Below are 21,474 nucleotides of genomic sequence, written 5' to 3'. Positions count from 1 at the left end.
AGTGGCGCAGTGGTTAGCACCGCAGCCTCACAGCTCCAGGAACCTGGGTTCGATTCCGGGTACTGCCTGTGTGGAGTTTGCAAGTTCTCCCTGTGTCTGCGTGGGTTTTCTCCGGGTGCTCCGGTTTCCTCCCACAAGTCAAAAGACTTGCAGGTTGATAGGTAAATTGGCCTTTATAAATTGTCACTAGTATAGGTAGGTGGTAGGGAAATATAGGGACAGGTGGGGATGTTTGGTAGGAATATGGGATTAGTGTAGGATTGGTATAAATGGGTGGTTGATGTTCGGCACAGACTCGGTGGGCCGAAGGGCCTGTTTCAGTGCTGTATCTCTAATCTAATCTAATCTAATCTTTCTCAAGCAGCGCATTCCAGACCTTAACCACTCACTGCGTGAAAAAGTTTATCCTCATGTTACTTTTGCTTCTCTTTCCAAATACTTTAAACCTGTGCCCTCTCATTCTCGATCCTTTCACAAGTGGGAACAGTTTCTCTCTATCTACTCTGTCCAGACCCCACATAATTTTGAATACCTCTATCAAATCACCTCTCAGCCTTCTCTTCTCCAAGGAAAACAGTCCTAACTTCTCCAATCTATCTTCATAACTGAAGTTCTTCACCCTGGAATTATTCTAGTAGTCTTTTCTGCAATCTCTCCAATGTCCTCATGTTTTTCTCCAATAATCCAGCTGAGGCCAAACTAGTGTCTTATCCAAGTTCAACATAACTTCCTTGCTCATGTACTCCATGCCACTATTAATATAGCCCAGGATGCTGTATGCTTTATTAACTGCTCCTTCCTGCCACCTTCAATGACTTAGGCACGTATATACCTAGGCCCCTTTGCTCCTAAACCCCTTTAGAATTGTACCCTTTATTCTATATTGTCTCTCCATGTTCTTCCTACCAAAATGAATCACTTCACATTTCTCTGCATTAAATTTCATCTGCCACCTGTCTGCCTATTTCAACAACTTGTCTATGTCCTTTTGAAGTTCTACACTATCCTCCTCACAGTTCACAATGCTTCCAAGTTTCGTATCTTTTGCAAACTTTTGCAACCCTGTACACCAATGTCTATGTCACAAAAAGCAAGGGTTCGAACCTGGGGAGCTCCACTACAAACCTTCCTCCAGCCTGAAAACATCCATTGACCACTACTGCACATGAACATATGAATTAGGAGAAAAGTATGCCATTCGGCCCCTCGAGCCTGCTCCGCCATTCAGTAAGATCATGGCTGATCTGTTTGTCTACCCCCGATAACCTTTGATTCCCTTGCCGAACAAGAATCTATCTACCCCCACCTTAAAAATATTCAATGACCCCCGCCTTGACCACCTTCTGAGGCAGAGAGTTCCAAAGTCGCATAACCCTCGTCCCAAAAAGAATTCTCCTCATCTCTGTCCTAAAAGACTGACCCTCATTTTAAAACAATGCCCCCTAGTTCAGGACTCACCCACAAGACGAAACATCCTTACCACATCCACCTTGTCAAGACCGTTCAGGATCTTATAAACTTCAATCAAGTCTCCCTTCACTCTTCTAAACTCCATTGAAAACAAGCCCAGTCTGTCCAACCTTTCCTCATAAGACAACCCACTCATTCCAGGTATCAATCTAGTAAACCTCCCCTGAACTGCCTCCAACGCATTTACATCCTTCCTTAAATAAGGAGACCAAAACTGCACACAGTATTCTAGGTGTGGTCTCACCAATGCTCTGTATAATTGAAGCATAACATTCTGACATTTACTTTCAATTCCTCTGGTAATAAATGATAGCATTCCATTAGCCTTCTTTACTACTTGCTGTACCTTTATACTAACCTTTTGTGACTCATGCACTAGAACATCTAGATCTCTCTGCACCTCGGAATTCTGCAGTCATTCTCCATTTAAGTAATACTCTGCTTTTTTATTCTTCCTGCCAAAGTGAACAACTTCACATTTTCCCACATTATACTCCATCAGTCACCAAGTTCCTTATGTCCTCTTCACAACATACTTTCCTACCTATCTTTGTGTCATTTGTAAATTTAGTCACCATGCCATCGCTCCCCTCATCTAAGTCATTGATATAAATTGGAAAAAGTTGAGACCCCTCTGGGACATCACATCCTGCCAATCAGAAAAGGACTCATTTATGCATACTCTCTGTTTGCTGCCATCCAGCCAATCTTCTATCCCTGCTAATATGTTATCCCCTACACCATGAGCTCCTACTTTGCAAAATAACCTTTTATGTGGCACCTTGTCAAATGCCTTCTGGAAATCCAAGGACAGTATGTCAACAGGCTCCCCTTTATCCACAGCAGGTTATTCCTTCAAAGAACTCCAATAACTTGGTTAAACATGATCTCCCTTTCACAAAGCAATGCTGACTATTTCTGATTACTTTATTTTTATTTGTTTAGAGATACAGCATTGAAACAGGGCTTTTGGCTCACCAAGTCTGTGCCGACCAACAACCACCCATTTATACTAATCCTATGTTAACCCCATATTCTCTATCACATCCCCACCATTCTCAATGCAAATAAAGCAGATGAGCTGAGGGCACAGATAGACACATGGCAGTATGATATCATAGCTATTACAGAAACATGGCTCAAGGAGGGCCATATGGATTGAGCTAAGGCACAAAAAAGGGGCAATCACACTGCTGGCAGTGTACTATAGACCCCCAAACAGTCAGAGGGAGATAGAAGAGCAGATGTGTTGGCAAATCTCTGAGAAGTTCAAGAACAATAGGGCAGTAATAGTCAGGGATTTTAAGTACCCCAATATTAACTGGGATAGTTTAGTGTGAAAGGAATTGATGGAGCAGAATTCTTGAGGTGCATTCAGGAGAACTTTTTTGCCCAGTATGTAGCAAGTTCAACAAGAGGGGGTGCAGTTTCAGACTTAGTTTTAGGAAATGAAGATGGGCAGGTGGAAGGAGTCGCAGTAGGAGAGCATTTTGGTGGTAGTGATCATAATTCAGTCCATTTTAATATAATTATGGAAAAGGACAGAGATAGAACAGGAGTTAGAGTTCTCCAGTGGGACAAGGCCAATTTAACTAAACTGAGGAGTGATTTAGCGGAAGTGGACTGGAAACAGCTACTTGAAGGTAAATCAGTGTCAGAACAGTGGGAGGCATTCAAAGGGGAGATTCAAGAGGTTCAGAGTAAACATGTTCCCACAATGAAAAAGGGTGGGATGGCGAAATCCAGAGCACCATGGATGTCAAGGAACTTATAGGGTAAGATAAAGCAGAAAAGGAAAGCTTAAGTCCAACACTGAGAACTCAATGCTACAGAAAGCCGAGAGGACTATAAAAAGTGGAGGGGTGAAATCAAGAAAGAAACTACGAAAGCTAAAAAGAGGGCTTGAAGAATCTTGGGAAGCAAAATCAAGATGAACTCAAAGATTTCCTCCCACATGCCAAAGACTTGCAGGTTGATAGGTAAATTGGCCATTATAAATTTCCCCTAGTATAGGTAGGTGGTAGGGAAATATAGGGACAGGTGGGGATGTGGTAGGAATATGGAATTAGTGTAGGATTAGTATAAATGGGTGGTTGATGGTCGGCACAGATTCGGTGGGCCGAAGGGCCTGTTTCAGTGCTGTATCTCTAAACTAAACTAAACTAAACGAAAAATATATTAAGAGGAAGAGGATAACTAAGGAAAGAGCAGGGCCCATAAAAGACCAAAAAGGTAACCTATGTGGAGGGACGGAAGATGTTGGTATGATTCTCAATGAATGCTTTGCATCTGTCGTCACAAAATCTGTTCCCCCTGTGACCATCCCCCTCTCAAACAGGTATACCGCTTTGGATACTGTTGGGGGGATGACCTCCCAGGGGAAACCAGCAGCAGCCATGTTCGTGGCACCACAAAGAGCTCTGCTGCACAGCAGGGGAGGAAAAGGGTTGGAAGAGCTATAGTGATAGGGGATTCTATCGTAAAGGGGTGCAGATAGGCGTTTCTGTGGCCACAAACGAGACTCCAGGATGGTATGTTGCCTCCCTGGTGCTAGGGTCAAGGATGTCTCGGGGATGATGAGCAGCCAGAGGTCATGGTCCATATTGGTACCAACGACATAGACAGGAAAAGAGATGATGTCCTGCAAAGTGAATATAGGGAGTTAGGCAGAAGGTTAAGAAGCAGGACCTCTAAGGTTGTAATCTCAGGAGTACTCCCTGTGCCATGTGCTAGTGAGGGTAGGAATAGGAGGATTAGACAAATGAATGCGCGGCTGAACAGTTGGTGTAGGCGGGAGGGCTTCAGCTACTTGGATCATTGGGATCTCTTCTGGTGCAGAGGTAACCTGTACAAGAAGGACAGGTTGCATCTAAACTGGAAGGGGACCAATATCCTTGCGGGGAGGTTTTCTAGTACTACTCGGGAGGGTTTAAACTAGTCTTGCAGGGAGGTGGGACCCAAAGTAGTAGTCTCTCCGATGAGATAGTTGAGGCAAATGTAGAGGTTAAAGCAAGCAAGTCCAGTAGGCAGGCCGGGCAGGGGCAGGACAGGGAGCGTGGAAGGTCTGGTAGTCGAAACTGCATTTACTTTAATGCAAGAAGCCTTACAGGTAAGGCAGTTGAACTCAGAGCATGGATTGGTACATGGGATTGTGATATTATAGCGATTACGGAAACGTGGTTGAGGGATGGGTAGGACAGGCAGCTTAGTGTTCCGGGGTACCGATCTTTCCGGCGTGACAGAGATGGAGGTAAGAGAGGAGGGGGAGTTGCACTATTGATTAGGGAGGACATCACGGCAGTACTTAGAGAGGATATCCTGGGGGATATCCAGCGAGGCCATATGGGTAGAACTTAGAACTAAGAAAGGGGTGATCACTTTGATGGTATTGTACGATAGGCCCCCCAATAGTCAGAGGGAAGTGGAGGAGCATATATTTGGGGAAATCACAGATAGGTGTAGGAATTATAGGTTTTTAATAGTAGGTGATTTTAACTTCCCTAATATTGACTGGGACTGCCTTAGTGCTAAGGGATCAGATGGGGAAGAATTTAAGTGTGTCCAGGATAGTTTTCTGAAGCAGTATGTGGATGGCCCTACTAGAGAAGGGGCTACACTCGAACTTCTCTTAGGAAATGAGGATGGGCAGGTGGTTGATGTGTCAGTGGGGGAGCATTTTGGGACCAGTGACCATAACTCGATTAGATTCAAGATAGTTATGGAAAAGGATAGGACTGGTCCTCAGGTTGAAGTCCTAAATTGGGGGCAGGCTAATTTCGATGGCATCAGACAGGAACTCTCAAAAGTTGAATGGGAGAGGCTGTTTACAGGTAAAGGGAAGTCTGGCAAGTGGGAGGCTCTTAAAAGTGAGATAGGAAGAGTTCAGGGCTGGCATGTTCCTGTTAGATTGAAGGCAAGGCTGGCAAGTTTAGGGAACCTTGGTTGACGAGGGATGTTGAGGGTCTGGTCAGGACAAAGAAGGAGGCATATGTCAGGTATAGGCAGCTGGGATCAAGCGAGTCCCTCGAGGAATATAGGGGATGTAGGACTACACTTAAAAAGGAAATTAGGAGGGCGAAAAGGGACCATGAGATTTCCCTGGAAGATAAGATAAAGGAGAATCTGAAAAGATTCGAAAAGTATATTAAGAGTAAAAGGGTAGCTAGGGAGAGAGTAGGTCCCATTGAGGATCAGTGTTGCAATCTATCTGTGGAGCCACGGGAAATGGGCGAGGTCTTAAATGAATACTTCTCGTCTGTATTTACCATGGAGAAGTTCATGGAAGCTTGTGAGTTCAAGGGAGGGAACAGCGATATCCTGGAGCATATCAACATTACAAAGGAGGAGGTGTTGGAGGTTTTGAAGCGCATTAAGGTGGATAAATCCCCAGGGCCTGATCAGGTGTATCCTTGGATGCTGTGGGAAGCAAGGGAGGCGATTGCTGGGGCCCTGGCAAAGATTTTTGTATCATCGTTAGCCACGGGTGAGGTACAGGAAGACTGGAGGATAACTAATGTTGTGCCTTTATTTAAGAAGGGCAGCAGGGATAAGCCAGGGAACTACAGGCCGGTGAGCCTTACATCAGTGGTGGGAAAGTTATTGGAAGGGATTCTGAGAGACAGGATTTATATGCATCTGGAAAGGCATGGTCTGATTAGGGATAGTCAGCATGGCTTTGTGCGTGGAAAATCATGTCTCACGAATTTGATTGAGTTTTTCGAGGAGGTGACCAAGAGGATTGATGAGGGCAGGGCATTGGACGTTGTCTGTATGGACTTTAGCAAGGCCTCATCAGGGAACTCCTCTTTGTTGACGATGCTGCATTAACATCCCACACAGAAGAGTGTCTGCAGAGTCTCATCGACAGGATTGCGGCTGCCTGCAACGAATTTAGCCTAACCATCAGCCTCAAGAAAACGAACATCATGGGACAGGACGTCAGAAATGCTCCATCCATCAATATCGGCGACCACGCTCTGGAAGTGGTTCAAGAGTTCACCTACCTTGGCTCAACTATCACCAGTAACCTGTCTCTAGATGCAGAAATCAACAAGCGCATGGGAAAGGCGTCCGCTGCTATGTCCAGACTGGCCAAGAGAGTGTGGGAAAATGGCGCACCGACACGTAATACAAAAGTCCGAGTGTATCAAGCCTGTGTCCTCAGTACCTTGCTGTATGGCAGCGAGGCCTGGACAACATACGTCAGCCAAGAGAGACGTCTCAATTCATTCCATCTTCGCTGCCTCTGGAGAATCCTTGGCATCAGGTGGCAGGACTGTATCTCCAACGCAGAAGTCCTCGAGGCGGCCAACATCCCCAGCTTATACACCCTACTGAGCCAGCGGCGCTTGAGATGGCTTGGCCATGTGAGCCGCATGGAAGATGGCAGGATCCCCAAGGACGCATAGTACAGCGAGCTCGTCACTGGTATCAGACCTACCGGCAGTCCATGTCTCCGCTTTAAAAACGTCTGCAAACGCGACATGAAGTCCTATGACATTGACCACAAGTCGTGGGAGTCAGTTGCGAGTGATCGCCAGAGCTGGCGGGCAGCCATAAAGGCGGGGCTAAAGTGTGGCGAGTCAAAGAGACTTAGCAGTTGGCAGGAAAAAAGACAGAAGTGCAAGGGGAGAGCCAACTGTGTAACAGCCCCAACAACCAATTTTATCTGTCGCACCTGTGTAAGAGTCTGTCACTCTAGAATTGGCCTTTATAGCCACTCCAGGCGCTGCTCCACAAACCACTGACCACCTCCAGGCGCTTACCCATTGTCTCTCAAGACAAAGAAACCAATGAAGAATCATGTCCTCCCTCAGCCTTCTCTGTTCTTAGGTAAACAACCCTCGCCTTTTCAGTCTCCCTTCATGGCTGAAATGCTCCAGCCCAGGCAACATCCTGGTGAATCTCCTCTGCACGCTCTCCAGTGCAATGACATCCTTCCTATAGTGTGGTGCCCAGAACTGTACACAGTACTCCAGCTGTGACCTAACTAGCGTTTTATACAGCTCCAGCATAACCTCCCTGCTCTTATATTCTATGCCTCGGCTAATAAAGGCAAGTATCCCATATGCCTTCCTAATCACCTAATTTACCTGTGCTGCTGCATTCAGTGATCTATGGACAAGTACACCAAGGTCCCTCTGACCTTCTGTACTTCCTCGGGTCCTACCATCCATTGTATATTCCCTTGCCTTGTTAGTCCTCCCAAAATGCATCACCTCACACTTCTCAGGATTAAATTCCATTTGCCACATCTCCTCCCATCTTACCAGCCCATCTATATCGTCCTGTAATCTAAGGCTTTCCTCCTCACTATTTACGACACCACCAAATTTCGTGTCATCTGTGAATTTATTTATTTTTTATTTATTTATTTTTTTTTTTTAGAGATACAGCACTGAAATAGGTCCTTCGGCCCACCGAGTCTGTGCCGACCATCAACCACCCATTTATATTAATCCTACACTAATCCCATATTCCTACCACATCCCCACCTGTTCCTCTATTCCCCTACCACCTACCAATACTAGGGGCAATTTATAATGGCCAATTTACCTATCAACCTGCAAGTCTTTTGGTGGTGGGAGGAAACCAGAGCACCTGGCGAAAACCCACACAGACACAGGGAGAACTTGCAAACTCCACACAGGCAGTATCATACCTCCTATATTCACGTCTAAATAATTCATGTACACTGCAAACAGCAAGGGTCCCGGCACCGATCCCTGTGGTACACCACTGGTCACAGGCTTCCAATCGCAAAAACAACCCTCGAGCATTACCCTCTGTTTGCTGCCGCTAAGCCAATTTTGGATCCAATTTGCCAAATTGCCCTGGATCCCATGAGCTCTTACCTTCTTAAACAATCTCCCATGCGGGATCAAAAGCCTTACTGAAGTCCATGTAGACTACATCAACTGCTTTAACTTCATCGACACATCTAGTCCCCTCCTCGAAAAATTCTTTCAAGTTAGTTCGACACGATCTCCCCCTGACAAAGCCGTGCTGACTATCCCTGATTATTCCCTGCCTCTCCAAGTGGAGATTAATCCTGTCCCTCAGAATTTTTTCCAATAGTTTCCCAACCACTGATGTTAGACTCACCGGCCTGTAATTACCTGGTCTATCCCTGCTACCCTTCTTGAATCATGGTACCACATTCGCTGTCCTCCAGTCCACTGGTACCTCTCCCGTGGCCAAAGAGGATCTGAAAATTTGTGTTAGAGCCCCTGCTATCACCTCCCTTGCCTCACATAACAGCCTGGGATACATCTCATGTGGGCCTCAGGATTTATCCACTTTTAAGTCCGCTAAAACAGCTAATATTTCCTCCCTTTCAATGTTCAAGTATATCACAACCCCCTCCCTGATCTCTACACCTACATCGTCCTTCTCCATAGTGAACACCGATGAAAAGTAATTTAAAAACTCACCTACGTCCTCCAGCTCCACACAAAGATTGCCACTTTGGTCCCTAATAGGCCCTACTCTTTCCCTGGTTATCCTCTTACCCTAATATAAAATGCCTGGGATTTTCGTTTATCCTGCCCGCCAGTGTTTTTTCATTGTCCATCAGTATCACCATTCTAGTCCTTAGCCATCTCTGTGATTTCCCGACAGATTTGCTCCTCACTATTTCTCTCTCTCACTATTTGGAGACCTATTGAATATGCCTAGTAACGTTAGAGCCTCAGCATTAACCAAATGGATTCTGTCCTTGCTTCTTCAAGAACATCCCCTCTTTCCAACTCTACAGTTAGTGCTGCCGAACCCACCTCCTTATTTTACCTTCTGTATCTTTTCTGAACACTTTATATCCTTGTATATTAAGCACCCAGTCCTTACCATTTTAAGCCATGTTTCTTTTATTGCCACTACATCATATTGCCATACTGCTATTTATGCTTGTAGATCACCAACCTTATTTACCACACTTTGTGCGTTTACATGCATTGTAATCCAGTCCTTGTATTCCTCATAGCACTTCTCAATCTGCTCCTGTTCAGAAAAGAACTACACCCTTCTCTGAAACATCAGAGGAATGTCTGATGACATTGAGAGAGCTTTTGGGCCAACCATCAAGAAGATTGCCCCCCCTCAAGTCTAAATCAGGGGACACAATCACTGACCAACGCAAGCAAATGGACCGCTGGGTGGAGCACTACCTAGAACTGTACTCCAGGGAAAATGTTGTCACTGAGACCGCCCTCAATGCAGCCCAGTCTCTGCCAGTCATGGATGAGCTGGAAGTACAGCCAACAAAATCGGAACTCAGTGATGCCATTGATTCTCTAGCCAGCAGAAAAGCCCCTGGGAAGGACGGCATTACCCCTGAAATAATCAAGAGTGCCAAGCCTGTTATACTTTCAGCACTGTATGAACTACTTTGCCTGTACTGGGACGAGGGAGCAGTACTACAGGACATGCGCGATGCCAATATCATCACCCTCTATAAGAACAAGGGTGACCGCGGTGACTGCAACAACTACCGTGGAATCTCCCTGCTCAGCATAGTGGGGAAAGTCTTCGCTCGAGTCGCTTTAAACAGGCTCCAGAAGCTGGCTTAGCGTGTCTACCCTGAGGCACAGTGTGGCTTTCGTGCAGAGAGATCCACCATTGACATGCTGTTCTCCCTTTGCCAGCTACAGGAGAAATGCCGCAAACAACAGATGCCCCTCTATGATGCTTTCATTGATCTCACCAAAGCCTTTGACCTCGTCAGCAGACGTGATCTCTTCAGACTACTAGAAAAGATCGGATGTCCACCAAAGCTACTAAGTATCATCACCTCATTCCACGACAATATGAAAGGCACAATTCAGCATAGCAGCGCCTCATCAGACCCCTTTCCTATCCTGAGTGACGTGAAACAGGGCTGTGTTCTTGCACCTACACTGTTTGGGATCTTCTTCGCCCTGCTGCTTTCACATGTGTTCAAGTCTTCAGAAGAAGGAATTTTCCTCCACACAAGATCAGATGGCAGGTTGTTCAACCTTTCCTTTCTCAGAGCGAAGGCCAAAGTACGGAAAGTCCTCATCAGGGAACTCCTCTTTGCTGACGATGCTGCATTAACATCTCACACTGAAGAGTGTCTGCAGAGACTCATCGACAGGATTGCGGCTGCCTGCAATGAATTTGGCCTAACCATCAGCCTCTAGAAAACAAACATCATGGGACAGGACGTCAGAAATGCTCCATTCATCAATATCGGCGACCACGCTCGGGAAGTGGTTCAAGAGTTCACCTACCTAGGCTCAACTGTCACCAGTAACCTGTCTCTCGATGTTGAAATCAACAAGCGCATGGGAAAGGCGTCCACTGCTGTGTCCAGACTGGCCAAGACAGTGTGGGAAAATGGCGCACTGACACGGAACACAAACGTCCGAGTGTATCAAGCCTGTGTCCTTCATACCTTACTCTACGGCAGCGAAGCCTGGACAACGTATCTCAGCCAAGAGCGACGTCTTAATTCATTCCATCTTCGCTGTCTCCAGAGAATCCTTGCCATCAGGTGGCAGGACCGTATCTCCAACACAGAAGTCCTCGAGGCGGCCAACATCCCCAGCATATACACCCTACTGAGCCAGCGGCGCTTGAGATGGCTTGGCCATGTGAGCCGCACGGAAGATGGCAGGATCCCCAAGGACACATTGTACAAGGAGCTCATCACTGGTATCAGACCCACCAGCCGTCCATGTCTCTGCTTTAAAGACGTCTGCTAACACGACATGAAGTCCTGTGACATTGATCACAAGTCGTGGGAGTCAGTTGCCAGCGTTCGCCAGAGCTGGCGGGCAGCCATCAAGGCGGGGCTAAAGTGTGGCAAGTCGAAGAGACTTGGCAGTTGGCAGGAAAAAAGACAGAAGCGCAAGGGGAGAGCCAACTGTGTAACAGCCCCAACAACCAATTTTACCTGCAGCGCCTGTGGAAGAGTCTGTCACTCTGGAATTGGCCTTTATAGCCACTCCAGGCACTGCTTCACAAACCACTGACCACCTCCAGGCGCTTACCCATTGTTTCGCGAGACAAGGAGGTCAAAGAAGAAGAAGACTACCTTCTCTAGTACTGTCTTAAACTTTCACATTATGCACCTCATTCCTGTTTTCTACTTCTATATGCTGGTGCCCATCCCCCTGCCAATTTAGTTTAAACCAGGGTTCAATCTTCTTGCATCGGGGCCACAGTACAATTTTTGCTCGACATAGGGGGCCGGTGAGCAAATTTCGGAAAGTTAAAGGCATTAAAAATATATCCTACTCTCAAAACAACAACAAATGTGCATTTTTGTGAAGAAGCTTTAACTGGGAAGACTAATTTATTGACTTACTTTCTCGTCACTGTATTGAATTCTGATTTAGTGACATACCTGCCATTGTTTTTGCTTGCATAAGTAGTCAATCTCTGCCTGCACACTTGATGTAGCAATGCAGAGTATTTTGGATAGATTTACATCTGTCAGGAGAGACCTTGATCTCCCTCCCTGCCTCTCCTTGCACTCACTCTCTTGTCTCGCTTTTACCCCCCTCTCCCTCACACCCCTGTAGGATTAGGGGACACAGATTGAAAGTTTTGGGCAAAAGATGCAGGAGGAATATGAGGAAGCACCCAGCTCCTCTCTCAGTGTTTCCCCGCTCGGTGTTCCCCCGCTCCCTGCTCAGTGTTCCACCACTCCCCGTTCGGTGTTCCCCTGTTCCCGCTCGGTGTTCCACCGCTCCCCGTTTGGTGTTCCCCCGCTCAGTGTTTGCCTGCTCAGTGTGCTCCCACTCCCCGCGCGGTGCTCCCCCCTCCCAGTGCAGTGCTCCCCCGCTCCCCCTCCCTGCTCCCCGTTCCCTGCTCAGTGTAAATGTAAATATTTATATAAATTAATTAAGAGAAAATAAATTTACTTCACACGGTAAAGGTGGCAGGACAGAACCGGGGACACAATTTCAAAATAAGGGGGAAGCCACTTAGGACAGAGATAAGCAGAAATTTCTTTTGCTCAGAAGGTTGTGAATCTTTGGAATTCTCTGCCCCAGAGGGCTGTGGAAGGTCTATCACTGAGTATGTTTAAAGTAGAGATTGACAGATTTCTAAATACAAATGACATGAGGATAGTATGGGGAAAAGGCATTGGAGTGGATGATCAGTCATGATCATATTGAATAGCGGAGCAGGCTCGATAGGCTGAATGGCCTATTCCTGCTGCTATGTTCCTATGAGAGCTGTAGTGTGGATGAGCGGACTGACCATGCCACCATAGTACAGGATGCCGTTCAAGGGAAGGGAGCAAAAAGGAAAGTAGTGGTAGCAGGAGACACTATAGGGAGGGGGAATTGACACTGTTCTCTGCAACAAAGAGCAAGAATCCAAAAGGCTGTGTTGTCTCCCCGGTGCCAGGGTTCGGGACATCTGCTCAGGGCTGGAGAGGAACGTACAGTGGGAGGGGGAGGATCTAGTTGTCGTGGTCCATGTAGGTACCAATGACATCGGCAGGACAAGCAAAGAGGTTCTTCATAGTCAGTATGAGGAGCTAGGCAGCAAATTACAAAGCAGAATCTCAAAGTTAATCATCTCTGGATTATTGCCTGAGCTGCGTGCAAATAAGATTAGAGAAATAAATGCTTGGCTCAACAACTGGTGTGGGAGAAGTGGGTTCGGGTTCGTGGGGCACTGGCACCAATACTGCAGAAAGTTGGGACCGTACTGTTAGGACAGTTTACACCTGAACTGTGCTGGGACCGCATAACTTGGGAAATAGAGAGGCTTTTAAACTAAATAGTGGGGGCAAGGGATCAAACTTGTTAAGATATGGTAAATCAAAGAGTAGAGACAAGGCAAGAGCGAAAGATATTAATATGGGAAAAGATAACCAGACTGTGACAGAAAGGGACAGCGATAACAAATCACAGAATCCTTACAGTGCGGAAGGAGGCCATTTGACCCATCGTGTCTTCGAAAGAGCAATTCGCTCAGTTCCATTCCCCTGCCTTCTCCCCATAACCCTGCACATACTTCCTTTCTTCCTTTTCCTATAACAGTCTAATTCCCTTTTGAATGCTTCAATTGAACCTTCTTCCACCACTGGCGCAGTGGTTAGCAGTGGCGCAGTGGTTAGCACCGCAGCCTCACAGCTCCAGGAACCTGGGTTCGATTCCGGGTACTGCCTGTGTGGAGTTTGCAAGTTCTCCCTGTGTCTGCGTGGGTTTTCTCCGGGTGCTCCGGTTTCCTCCCACAAGTCAAAAGACTTGCAGGTTGATAGGTAAATTGGCCTTTATAAATTGTCACTAGTATAGGTAGGTGGTAGGGAAATATAGGGACAGGTGGGGATGTTTGGTAGGAATATGGGATTAGTGTAGGATTGGTATAAATGGGTGGTTGATGTTCGGCACAGACTCGGTGGGCCGAAGGGCCTGTTTCAGTGCTGTATCTCTAATCTAATCTAATCTAATCTTTCTCAAGCAGCGCATTCCAGACCTTAACCACTCACTGCGTGAAAAAGTTTATCCTCATGTTACTTTTGCTTCTCTTTCCAAATACTTTAAACCTGTGCCCTCTCATTCTCGATCCTTTCACAAGTGGGAACAGTTTCTCTCTATCTACTCTGTCCAGACCCCACATAATTTTGAATACCTCTATCAAATCACCTCTCAGCCTTCTCTTCTCCAAGGAAAACAGTCCTAACTTCTCCAATCTATCTTCATAACTGAAGTTCTTCACCCTGGAATTATTCTAGTAGTCTTTTCTGCAATCTCTCCAATGTCCTCATGTTTTTCTCCAATAATCCAGCTGAGGCCAAACTAGTGTCTTATCCAAGTTCAACATAACTTCCTTGCTCATGTACTCCATGCCACTATTAATATAGCCCAGGATGCTGTATGCTTTATTAACTGCTCCTTCCTGCCACCTTCAATGACTTAGGCACGTATATACCTAGGCCCCTTTGCTCCTAAACCCCTTTAGAATTGTACCCTTTATTCTATATTGTCTCTCCATGTTCTTCCTACCAAAATGAATCACTTCACATTTCTCTGCATTAAATTTCATCTGCCACCTGTCTGCCTATTTCAACAACTTGTCTATGTCCTTTTGAAGTTCTACACTATCCTCCTCACAGTTCACAATGCTTCCAAGTTTCGTATCTTTTGCAAACTTTTGCAACCCTGTACACCAATGTCTATGTCACAAAAAGCAAGGGTTCGAACCTGGGGAGCTCCACTACAAACCTTCCTCCAGCCTGAAAACATCCATTGACCACTACTGCACATGAACATATGAATTAGGAGAAAAGTATGCCATTCGGCCCCTCGAGCCTGCTCCGCCATTCAGTAAGATCATGGCTGATCTGTTTGTCTACCCCCGATAACCTTTGATTCCCTTGCCGAACAAGAATCTATCTACCCCCACCTTAAAAATATTCAATGACCCCCGCCTTGACCACCTTCTGAGGCAGAGAGTTCCAAAGTTGCATAACCCTCGTCCCAAAAAGAATTCTCCTCATCTCTGTCCTAAAAGACTGACCCTCATTTTAAAACAATGCCCCCTAGTTCAGGACTCACCCACAAGACGAAACATCCTTACCACATCCACCTTGTCAAGACCGTTCAGGATCTTATAAACTTCAATCAAGTCTCCCTTCACTCTTCTAAACTCCATTGAAAACAAGCCCAGTCTGTCCAACCTTTCCTCATAAGACAACCCACTCATTCCAGGTATCAATCTAGTAAACCTCCCCTGAACTGCCTCCAACGCATTTACATCCTTCCTTAAATAAGGAGACCAAAACTGCACACAGTATTCTAGGTGTGGTCTCACCAATGCTCTGTATAATTGAAGCATAACATTCTGACATTTACTTTCAATTCCTCTGGTAATAAATGATAGCATTCCATTAGCCTTCTTTACTACTTGCTGTACCTTTATACTAACCTTTTGTGACTCATGCACTAGAACATCTAGATCTCTCTGCACCTCGGAATTCTGCAGTCATTCTCCATTTAAGTAATACTCTGCTTTTTTATTCTTCCTGCCAAAGTGAACAACTTCACATTTTCCCACATTATACTCCATCAGTCACCAAGTTCCTTATGTCCTCTTCACAACATACTTTCCTACCTATCTTTGTGTCATTTGTAAATTTAGTCACCATGCCATCGCTCCCCTCATCTAAGTCATTGATATAAATTGGAAAAAGTTGAGACCCCTCTGGGACATCACATCCTGCCAATCAGAAAAGGACTCATTTATGCATACTCTCTGTTTGCTGCCATCCAGCCAATCTTCTATCCCTGCTAATATGTTATCCCCTACACCATGAGCTCCTACTTTGCAAAATAACCTTTTATGTGGCACCTTGTCAAATGCCTTCTGGAAATCCAAGGACAGTATGTCAACAGGCTCCCCTTTATCCACAGCAGGTTATTCCTTCAAAGAACTCCAATAACTTGGTTAAACATGATCTCCCTTTCACAAAGCAATGCTGACTATTTCTGATTACTTTATTTTTATTTGTTTCGAGATACAGCATTGAAACAGGGCTTTTGGCTCACCAAGTCTGTGCCGACCAACAACCACCCATTTATACTAATCCTATGTTAACCCCATATTCTCTATCACATCCCCACCATTCTCCTACCACCTACCTACATAGGGCAATTTACAATGGCCAATTTACCTATCAACTTGCAAGTCTTTGGCTGTGGGAGGAAACCGGAGCACCCGGAGAAAACCCACGCGGTCACAGGGAGAACTTGCAAACTCTGCACAGGCAGAACTGAACCCGGGTCGCTGGAGTTGTGAAGCTGCGGTGCTAACCACTGTGCCGCCCTTGAGTTTTTCTAAGTGCCCAGCTGTAGCCTCCTTAATGATTGATTCTAACACCTTCCCCATGACAGGCATCAAGCTAACTGGCCGATAGTTACCTGTTTTCGACCTCCCCCACTTTGTTTCCTGTCATACAGCCAATTCCATTTCCATCTTGCTACCATCCCTTTTATTTCATGAGCAATAGGTTTGCTCACAGGTCTGTTGTGTGACTACAGCTAGTTACTTAGGAACTGGCTTAAACTGGTTTTCAGAAGCTTGAATCAGTTGTTTTTCAAAAAGTATAAAAGCAGGGCTTCATCTGCACTAAGTGCTGATTCGAGTGCACGGGATGTATAGTGGGAGTTTGGTGAGGTGAGGGAGGGACTGCTTTCTTTTTTCTACCTTTTTTCAGCCTCCAGTAGCTGACTCTTTCTTTGGTGCAAGGGAAGAAGCTGATTGGTAACTTATAATTTGTTCTACTTATGCTAATTGAACGAAATCGTTTTTAAAGCTACGGTATGGCAGGTCAGCTCGGCCAAGTGGAATGTGCATCGTGCGGTATGTGGGAACTCATGGATGCACCACGTGTCCTAGATGAACACATCTGCAGAGTGTGTCACTGGCTGCAGAAGCTTGAGCTCCGGGTTTTGGAACTTGAGCGGGGGCTGGAGTCAGTGTTGTGCATCCGCGAGGCAGAGTGCTACGTGGATAGCACATTTAGGGAGGTGGTCACAACACAGGTTAGGAGTAAAAACAAGAAATGCATAAATACTCAGCAGGTCTGGCAGCATCTGTGGAAAAAGAAGCAGAGTTAACGTTTCGGGTCAGTGACCCTTCTTCGATGCTGACAGACCTGCTGAGTATTTCCAGCATTTCTTGTTTTTATTTCAGATTTCCAGCATCCGCAGTATTTTGCTTTTATTACAGGTTAGGAGTGTGCAGGCAGAGAGAATGGGTGACCGCCAGGCAGTCTAAGAGAACAAGGCAGGCAGTGCAGGAGTCCCCTGAGTCTATCTTGCTTGCTAGCCAGTTTTCCATTTTGGATACTGGTAAGGGCAATGGTTCCTCAGGGGAGTGCAGCCAGAGCAAAGGCACCATGGGTGTCTCAGCTGCACAGGAGGGGAGGAAGAAAAGTGGAAGAGCAGTAGTGATAGGGGGTTCGAGAGACAGGAGATCAAACAGGCGTTTCTGCAGCAGTAAACGTGACTCCAGGATGGCGTGTTGCCTCCCTGATGCCAGGATCAAGGATGTCACGGAGCGGCTGCAGGACATCCTTCTGGGGGAGGGTCAGCAGCCAGCGGTTGTGGTCCACATTGGTACCAATGATATAGCTAGGAAGAGGGAAGAGGTCCTGAAAGCAGATTTAGGGAGTTAGGAAGGAAATTAAAAAGCAGGACCTCAAGAGCAGTAATCTCAGGATTACTCCCAGCATATTACTCCTAGCATAACTATTCTCCATTATAAATTCTCCTGACTCTGCCTGTAATGGACCCACATTTGTCTTCGCCAAAAGTTTCCTTTTCATGTACCTATAGAAGCTTTTATAGTCCGTTTTTGTGTTTTTTGGAACTTTACATTCACATTCTATTTAATTTTTTTATCAGTTTCATGGTCCTCCTTTGCTGTCTACTAAAATCCTCCCAATCCTCAGGTTTGATACTATTTCTGGCAACTTTATAGGCCTTTTCCTATACAATCCTTTACTTCCTTTGTTAACCATGGTTGACTGCCTTTACTTTTGGGGTTTTTGTGCCTTGAAGGAATGTATTGTTGCTGTAAACTATGTAATAATTCTGTGAAGACTATCCATTGTCTATGTACTGTCACACCATTTAATGTATTTTCCTAATCTACCTCAGCCAATTTGCCCCTCATACCTTCATGCCCCACTATTTAAAAAGGGAGGTAGAGAGAAAACAGGGAATTATAGACCAGTCAGCCTGACGTCGGTAGTGGGGAAAATTCTACAGTCCATTATCAAAGATTTTATAGCAGAGCACTTAAAGAACAGTGGTAGAATCGGGCAGAGTCAGCATGGATTTACGAAAGGGAAATCATGTTTGACAAATCTCCCAGAATTCTTCAAGGATGTAACTAGTAGAGTTGATGAGGGGGAGCCAGTGGATGTGGTTTATTTGGACTTTCAGAAGGCTTTCGACAAAGTTCCACATAAGAGATTAGCTTGTAAAATTAAAGCGCATGGGATTGGGGGTAGTGTATTGCGATGGATAGAAAATTGGTTGGTGGACAGGAAACAAAGAGTAGGGATAAATGGGTCGTTTTCTGAATGGCAGGCAGTGACTAGTGGGGTACCGCAGGGATCGGTGCTAGGACCCCAGCTAGTCACAATGTATATTAATGATTTAGATGAGGGAACTAAATGTAATATCTCCAAATTTACAGATGACACAAAACTGGGTGGGAGGGTGAGTTGTGAGGAGGATGCAGAGAGGCTTCAGGGTGATTTGGGCAAGTTGAGTGAGTGGGCTAATGCATGTCAGATGCAGTATAATGTGGAATAAATGTCAGGTTATCCACTTTGGTAGCAAAAACAGGAAGGCAGATTATTATCTGAATGGCTATAAACTGAGAGTGGGGAATATGCAGCGAGATCGGTATTCTCGTACACCAGTCGCTGAAGGTAAGCATGCAGGTGCAACAGGCGATAAAAAAGGCAAATGGTATGTTGGCCTTCAAAGCGAGAGGATTCGAGTACAGGAGCAGCGATGCCTTGGTGAGGCCACACCTGGAATATTGTGTGCAGTTTTGGTCTCCTTATCTGAGGAAGGATGTTCTTGCTATAGAGGGAGTGCAGTGAAGGTTTACCAGACTGATTCCTGGGATGGCGGGTCTGACGTATGAGGAGAGATTGAGTCGGTTAGGATTATATTTGCTAGAGTTCAAAAGAGTGAGGGGGAATCTCATAGAAACCTATAAAATGCTCACAGGACTTGACAGGGTAGATGCAGGAAGGATGTTCCCGATTATAATAGCAAAATACTGTGGATGCTGGAAATCTGAAATAAAAACAAGAAATGCTGGAACCACTCAGCAGGTCTGGCAGCATCTGTGAAAAGAGAAGCAGAGTTAACGTTTCGGGTCAGTGACCCTTGTTCTGAAATGACAAATATTAGAAAAGTCACAGGTTATAAGCAAGTGAGGTGGGGGTGGGGCAAGAGATAACAGAGGAGAAGGTGTAGATTGGACCAGGCCACATAGCTGACCAAAACGTCATGGAGCAAAGGCAAACAATATGTTAATGTTCAATAATTTCAGAGCATGACAGCCCCCCACTTTACTTTCATTTTTAGTCATTTTTAGTTATTTTTTCTTCCTTTTTTTTGCATTCCTTTTTACATTTTTTACAATCTTTTTTTGCATTTATTTCATTTCATCTTAGTTTGTTCCGTTTGCTTACCCACTGTTTTTTTCAGGTTGTTTTTCTTCAGGTTTGCACTTGCTGATGTTCAATATTCAGTATATTCACACCTAATCTGTACTAATGCTTTGTCTTTCAACACACCATTAACATATTGTTTGCCTTTGCTCCGTGACCTTTTGGTCAGCTATGTGGCCTGGTCCAATCTGCACCTTCTCCTTTGTTATCTCTTGCCCAACCCCCACCTCACTTGTTTATAATCTGTGACTTTTCTAATATTTGTCAGTTCCGAAGAAGGGTCACTGACCCGAAACGTTAACTCTGCTTCTCTTTCCACAGATGCTGCCAGACCTGCTGAGTGAATCCAGCATTTCTTGTTTTTGTTTCAGATTTCCAGCATCCGCAGTATTTTGCTTTTATTATAATATGTTAATGGTGTGTTGAAAGACAAAGCATTAGTACAGATTAGGTGTTAATGCACTGAATATTGAACAGCAGCAAGTGCAAACCTGAAAAAAAACAGTGGGTAAGCAAACTGAACAAACTAAGATTAAATGAAATAAATGCAAAAATAAGATTTTAAAAATGTAAAAAAGAATGTAAAAAAAAAAAGAAGAAAAAATAACTAAAAATGAAAGTAAAATGGGGGGCTGTCATGCTCTGAAGTTATTGAACTCAATGTTCAGTCCGGCAGGCTGTAGTGTGCCTAATCGGTAGATGAGATGCTGTTCCTCAAGCTTGCGTTGATGTTCACTCGAACACTACAGCAATCCCAGGACAGAGATGTGAGCATGAGAGCAGGGGGGAGTGTTGAAATGGCAAGCAAACAGAAGCTCGGGGTCCCGCTTGCGGACTGAGCGGAGATGTTCCGCAAAGCGGTCACCCAGTCTGCGCTTGGTCTCCCCAATGTAGAGGAGACCACACTGTGAGCAGCGAATACAGTATACTACATTGAAAGAAGTACAAGTAAATCGCTGCTTCACCTGAAAGGAGTGTTTGGGGCCTGGGATAGTGAGGAGAGAGGAGGTAAATGGGCAGGTATTACACCTCCTGCGATTGCAGAGGAAGGTGCCATGGGATGGGGACGAGGTGGTGGGGGTAATGGAGGAGTGGACCAGGGTGTCGCGGAGGGAACGATCCCTTCGGAATGCTGACAGGGGAAGGGAGGGGAAGATGCGACTGGTAGTGGCATCATGCTGGAGGTGGCGGAAATGGCGGATATGGAGGCTGATGGGGTGGAAAGTGAGGTCAAGGGGAACCCTGTCACGGTTCTGGGAGGGAGGGGAAGGGGTGAGGGTAGAGGTGCGGGGAATGGGCCGGACACGGTTGAGGGCCCTGTCAACCACAGTGGGGGGAAATCCTCGGTTGAGGAAAAAGGAGGTCATATCAGAAGCACCGTCATGGAAGGTAGCATCATCAGAGCAGATGCGTCGGAGACGGAGAAACTGGGAGAATGGAATGGAGTCCTTACAGGAGGTAGGGTGTGAAGAAGTGTAGACGAGGCAGCTGTGGGAGTCGGTGGGCTTATAATGGATATTAGTAGACAACCTATCCCCAGAGATGGAGACAGAGAAGTCGAGGAAGGGAAGGGAAGTGTCAGAGATGGACCATGTAAAGGTGAGAGAAGGGTGGAAATTGGAAGCAAAGTTGATAAAGTTTTCCAGTTCGGGGCGGAAGCAGGAAACGGCACCGATACAGTCATCAATGTACCGGAAAAAGAGTTGGGGGAGGGGGCCTGAGTAGGACTGGAACAAAGAGTGCTCGACATATCCTACAAAAAGACAGACATAACTAGGACCCATGCGGGTACGCATAGTGACACCTTTTACTTGAAGGAAGTG

Source organism: Heterodontus francisci, chromosome 1 (genome assembly GCF_036365525.1).
Source record: "Heterodontus francisci isolate sHetFra1 chromosome 1, sHetFra1.hap1, whole genome shotgun sequence".
Classification (NCBI taxonomy): domain Eukaryota; kingdom Metazoa; phylum Chordata; class Chondrichthyes; order Heterodontiformes; family Heterodontidae; genus Heterodontus; species Heterodontus francisci.
This window is presented reverse-complemented; position numbering follows the sequence as displayed.